Raw genomic sequence first — 5,746 nt, forward strand, 5'->3', positions numbered from 1 at the left:
CCTTATGGGCGCCTGGGGCAATAGATTTATTGCCTCGGGGAGTGTGCCACTGGAAATTGGTTTGAGCAATTTCCTCAATTTGGTTATATATTTCATGTGGGCGGCGATTACCTAAAAGTCCCCCGGAGCTAGAGTCAAGTGTCTGCCTTATGTGTGGCAACAACCCATTATAGAAAGTGGATACTTGTTGCCATATCGCAAGGCCGTGATGTGGACACTTTCGCAATAGCTCCTTGAACCTTTCCCAAGTTTCATATAAGGATTCCCCGTCCTCTTGTGAATATGTATTAATTTCAGTCATTAATTTAGCCGTTTTAGCGGGAGGGAAATACTTATATAGAAATTTTTGGGCTAGTTCATCCCAGGTGTTTACCGATCCAGCTGGGAGCGCGTTAAGCCAAGCTTTTGCTCGGTCTTTTAGTGAGAAAGGAAACATTCGAAGGCGGATGGCGTCATTTGATGCTCCATTGATCCGAAAGGTATCACATATTTCTAAGAAATTAGTAATATGTAGATGGGGATCCTCGTCCGCAAGCCCATGGAAGGTTGCAGAGTTTTGGAGCATTTGTATCAAATGCGGCCGAAGTTCGAAGTTATTGGCTTCAACATTCGGTGCATTGATAGCGGCGCCGAGGTTACCTACGGTGGGTCGTAGATAATCCATGAGAGTACGTTGGTCCGCCATTGGAGGTGGATTTCCTGAAACTTTCTCTTGGTTTTTGGCTTTTAGTCTTTTTCTGAGAAAGCGTTTGGGTTCTTCTAGAGGTTCTTTTATGTCCTTATTAGAACTGGAGCTCATACACTACGTAGGGGCGGCGTCTGGTTCCAAGTCCTGCAATAAAAACAAAAAAAGAATGCTGGTCAGAAGGTTCACCACGGCCCCGTGCTCAGTGAACACGACCGTGGTCGGAGTTATAGTGATTGTTTTCCAGATCCCAGTTACTGGAGAGTTGGACACGGCCCCGTGTTGCACCGACACGGCCCCGTGGTCAGCCTTCTGTAACTTGGAAAACTAAAAACTGCCAGTAACGACGCTGGGCACGGCCCGTGTCCGACCAGGCACGGCCCGTGCTGAGCTCTGCAGAAGCTGAAAAACTAAGAAAATCCTAAAAAGGTAAAAAAAATAATAAAATATGATTAGGCCGTTGATTCTAACTTTCTTAAAATCCTTGTGTCCCCGGCAGCGGCGCCAAAAACTTGATGCGTGCTAGTGTGTATATATTTTAGATGTATATTTTATGCCCTTTTTACACTTTTAGCCAAGTTTTAAATTTATAAAACACGATATTCACTAACACTAAACACACATATGGGCAAGTGCACCCATCGTGGACGTAGTATAGTGTTGGTAAGATACCGAGGTCGTCCAAGGACACAAGAGCTTTTAGTACCGGTTTATCCTCAACGTCTAATCAAATCAAAAAGTTAGAAAAGATTTTTAAATTAAGAAAATAAAAACTAACTAAATGCTGAAAAATAAAATAAAAAATAAAAACAGATAGACAAGATGAATCACTTGGATCCGACTCGTGTATTAGTATAACCTTTGATTATTTTTGCACTTTTGCACTTGTTTAAGAGATTATCTTAGTTATTGTAGTAGGCCCCTCTTTTGAAGGAGACGTTACCCTCAACCCAGTAGTTTGAGTCAGCAAGGATACAATCTTAAAGGGTCGGATTATTAAAAGATAATGAATTAAGTTATTAATGCAAATTATGGTAGGCCCCTCTTTTGGAGGTGACGTTACCCTCGACTAAGTAGTCTGAGTCAGCAGGGATACAGTCCTAAATAGTCGGGTTATAGTATTAATAGTAGTTAACTTATGAGGGGGTCAAAGAGTTTGGATCCCCGCCATCCAATACCTATGGGCATTGAAGGAGATCCTACTAAATTTGACCCAGGTCCCTTGCAGGACCTCTAAACGCTGAACAAGGGCAAGACCCTTACCAAACCGTTCCGTTAACCCCCGACCAGGTAGCCAACATACCTCCATATAGACCGTGGAGATATGAATGGTGAAAATCTTTTATTTTATATAGACAGTAAAATAATGCCAAGACACCACGGACAAACGATAAGGAAAGATCACCTTCAACATAAGCAACTAGTTATTAAAGTCATTAATACAAAACCAAATAAAAAGTGCAAAAGATTAAAAATAAAAAGTATTATACTAAACACTTGTCTTCACCAAGTGATGTAAGAGACTTAGGCAAACATGGCCTTGATTGTCAAGAACTCTTACGATCAATCTTGGATCCCGAGACGACTCACACACTCTATGATGGACAATGGATGATGGTGGTGGATGATGGTGTTGTGATGGTGGTGGGTGGTGGATGAAGTGTGAGAGAGGTGGTGTGCCAAGGGATGAGTTGCAATGAAACCAAGCACTCCTATTTATAGGCTGAACAGAAGGCTGGGCACGGCCCCGTGCCTGTCTGACACTCTCTCTCTCTCTTCATTAATTGTAATTCGCAATTACAATTAATGCGTCTGCTGTACTTTCTCCACGCCCCCGTGTTCACTGGGCACGGCCCCGTGGTGGGCAATAGAAGCTTCTATAGGTTTGTCTTTTCTGCTGCTTCTTGGGCACGGCCCCGTGCTGGCTGAGCACGGGGCGTGTTCAGTCTTCTGCCTTCTCTATTTTGCTTGGGAGGATGCTGTTGAGGGGTCGGGCAATCCACTTATGTTCCTTTTCTTGTATTTATGTTAGATTTAACTGTCTTTTTGCTTCTTTTGTGAATTTGAGCTCATTTAATCCTGAAAATACAAAAGGAAGACAAAAACACTCTTTTTCCAACATTAGTACTTAAAAAGGGTTAGTTTTATGCCTCATTTGATGTAATTTATATGTTGCATTTTACACACATCATTCAGCCATTGAGATGTAGAAGAAAAGAAAATGAGTATGAAAACTCAAACAATCTCACCAGAATTTTAGAAAACTTATCGGAGAAGACGAAGGAATCTTTTCTCTCTCGCCGGGAAATTTTGAAATTTTGAACAAGTGAGGGGAAACCACGAATGGTTTCCCCTTATATACTCATCGCAATAAATGCGGAAGGGAAACTGAATCATCACATCCAAAAAGAACGAATTATGCGGTGCCATGTGTTCAGCGACGGTTCCGCTGACGGTTACCACGCGTGCGTGGCCGCACACGCGCCTGACATTAGAGACGTTTACACTCCTGCTACAGTGCATTTATGACATCGGGCAGTGCAAATGTCCTTTCATTTCAGCACATGCCAGGAAATCTCACCAACTTCCACCAACTCACACGTGCGCTCAGCCACGTATGCAACAAAAAGCGACAACATTATCCAAACACAAGCGGCATGCGATAACCCATACCACATGTCGTTTTTTTACATACCCCTCAAAAAAGGCAAAAATATATATCTCTATATTATATAAGGGGGTATAAATTATATCCGCATATACCCACGAGCACACGTGGAATATGCGGAAGTGACACACGAGCCCGTAAAGGTGTGTCAGATGCTCAGAACCAGCGTTGTTCTTTGGACAGAACCGCATCTCAGAAACAGGTAACCCGCATTGCCTTCATTCTCTTCAAGCTTCAAATCCCTCGTGTCCGGTTCACAACCACAGAGGGTGCGCAAACAGCTTCTCCTTAAGGAAAAAGGATGGGAATGTACGCGACCGCACATCAGCAACCCTGACTCCTGATCCTTCAAGAGCCAAATCCAAGCAACACACTCTTTTCAAGCAAGTCTGGGGTTACAAAACCGCAAACACTTATGAGTAGCTGCGGACGCACTTATAGCTCCGCAAATGGTTGCTACGGAAGAGCCACGACTAAGTCATCACACGGATGAACGAAGCTACTTCAAGGAAAACTCCTCGGCATTGGAGCGTGAAGGAAAGTGGCTAAAGAACAGATGCGAACGAGATTCCCACTCACCTAAAGAGGTCTCGTTGAACAACAAGCGGCCGAACAGCGGTAACAAGTCTGCTTATGACTTTGTTGACCCACTTGTAAGACGGATAGAATAAACAATGGTGGGCATAGCCATGCCTATGACCATGTTTATTTGACCATTATCCAGATTCAAATTGTTCGACCAAACACGGCCAACAATGACGCAAGTATCCAACATTGTTCAGCCAAACGTGGCCAACAATGCCAAGCAACGAGGTAACCGCAAAGGACGTGCGGTTACTTGAGAGCTAATAGGAAGAACATGAACACCCCACAAAAGGGATCATCATTACATGTCCAATTACTTCTGAAGACCACTCTCTTCTTCATTCACCACCTCAGAGGTTGGTTCGAAGTTTGTGAACATCTTCAACTACCATCTCAGAGGTTGGTTCGAAGTTTGTGGACATCTTCAGCCACGATCTCAGAGGTTGGTTCGAAGTTTGTGGACACCTCCAGCAAGATCTCAAAGGTTGGTTCGACACACCAAGAGGTGGCACCCAACCCTGATGACATCAGAAGCACGTAGCCCAATGCTACCATATCAAAACCCTAGGCTGAGAATTTCGCATCAGACGAAACTTTTTCACTGGTACGGAAGAGGCGTCACATGACTCTACCGGATCTCCAGCTTGATTTACGAAGAACAAAGACCATCTACATGGCCTAGAATCTTCTCCAGACTCCAAACTACCTTCTAGACACCATAGTCCAGTACTCCTCCCACATGCAACTTGCATATGGCAGCAACACTAGACTGGGGGGACTTGAAGGGGTATGGTCCCAGATCTCGCGTCAACACGACCGCGAGTGACCATTACCCTTATCAAAACCCCCACTAGCTAACAACTTACCTGTGTCCGTGCGGGAACGCGCGAACACAGTGGTCGAATCCAATCTGCCCAATGATGGAGGAGGACTTACCTGGAATATGAGAACGGTATAGTAATGCGGCATGGCACCACATCTGGTGTATGAAAACGGAAGTACTCTCAGCGATGCGGCCTAGCACCACATCCAGTGAACACTTCTATCAATACAAGGGAGCTGGATAACAGCAACAGTCACCACAAGTGGCGATGCGGCCGGGCACCGCATCCCACAATCCTCGCCATAGTGAGAACGCGGAAACGACAGCGGTTACCCCAGGCAGCGATGCGGCGCAACACCGCATCCTGCCCACGAGGCAAGTGGGACTGATATCACAGAGCAAGTGGCACCAATGACAGTCGCCTGTCAGACCACACGTAAGCAACAGACTGACACTGCAGTAGGACGTGGCTTCACCTCCACAACCGACAAGCCTGACACACCTGCATAAGGGCTGCACGTCGACAGTTTGTCCCTTCAACTCCTCCTTCACTCCTCGGCTATAAGTACCAACCCCAAACCAGGTTTGAGGGATCTCTTCACAACTCTCTCACTACTACTACTATCACACTTTGCTTCCCAAGCAAATTACTGATTCTCACGCCGGAGAGTGGTAACAAGGAGCACCCCCCACCCCATCCTCCTTGTTATGAGTCACGGTTTGTTTCCTTGTGCAGGAGATCAACCAGCGGACGACCCGGCCAGCGATCCTCGAGAGGAAGGGATTTACCCTTCTTGACGAGACCAGTGAGTTAACCCTACCCGGTTAACCATTGTTTCATCAGGGTTCTTATATCATTCTACTATTATATGTGGATGATATGTTGATTGCAGGTTCAGACATGACAGAGATCAAGAAGTTGAAGAAGCAGATGTCTGAAGAGTTTGAGATGAAAGACTTGGGAGCTGCAAACCAAATACTCGGG

General features: G+C 45.2%; 1 non-coding gene across 1 annotated transcript; it reads left to right on the forward strand.

Moving 5' to 3' along the window:
- The first annotated feature begins 200 nt into the window (after positions 1-200).
- Positions 201-307, forward strand: LOC118491889. Its single transcript, XR_004892334.1, has one exon. It is a non-coding gene; the product is annotated as a small nucleolar RNA R71 (small nucleolar RNA).
- The last annotated feature ends 5,439 nt before the right edge of the window (positions 308-5,746 follow it).

The sequence above is a fragment of the Helianthus annuus genome, chromosome 4, assembly GCF_002127325.2.
Source record: "Helianthus annuus cultivar XRQ/B chromosome 4, HanXRQr2.0-SUNRISE, whole genome shotgun sequence".
Lineage (NCBI taxonomy): Eukaryota > Viridiplantae > Streptophyta > Magnoliopsida > Asterales > Asteraceae > Helianthus > Helianthus annuus.